This window comes from Limulus polyphemus, unplaced genomic scaffold, assembly GCF_000517525.1.
Source record: "Limulus polyphemus unplaced genomic scaffold, Limulus_polyphemus-2.1.2 Scaffold50, whole genome shotgun sequence".
Lineage (NCBI taxonomy): Eukaryota > Metazoa > Arthropoda > Merostomata > Xiphosura > Limulidae > Limulus > Limulus polyphemus.
The window spans coordinates 526,608-527,270 of NW_013665660.1; positions in this window are offsets into that span (position 1 = coordinate 526,608).

The following is a 663-nucleotide window of genomic DNA, read 5'->3' on the forward strand; positions in this document are numbered from 1 at the left end:
CAGATGAAAATGTTGAATCATCTGAGGAGGACGAAGTGCACTGATATAAACATATAAACAATAAATTTGCAAATTACTGCACATGTTGATAAATATTACCACCTGAATATTAATATATAACTTAGCTTCGACTGACTAGACCAAAATTTAGTCGAATCAGTATAGCTTTACAAAGAATACAAATTTTAATTGTTACAACGTATACCCGTATCGTTTTGTGAAATCAAGTTTTTCTTTCAGTTTATAATACTATAATTACACTAATTTATTCATTCATCAACTCTGGCAATAACTTGACATTTCGTAAAGAAATGTCAGGCTTTTGAAAACAGTGCATGTACTTTAACATGAGTCTGAATGAAATGCGACTAAGCTTCAGTCTATGCAGTGTACTGGTCTGAATATTCCATTACAAAACAATCTTAAGAGCATGTTCTAGTAATACTTTATATATAATGAAAACACTTTCTTGAAAATCGCTCTAAAACCAATATATTATTAATGAGTTTTACTGTGTATAATTTGATCACATTTTCTTATTACCTACTACGAATTGTACAAAATGTTAAATATATTTTTTCAAAATAAGAACAATTCTTATTTGGTCCAAAAACATGAGCATATTATTTTGCCCTTCTACGTGCTAAATAGTAAAAGTAATCA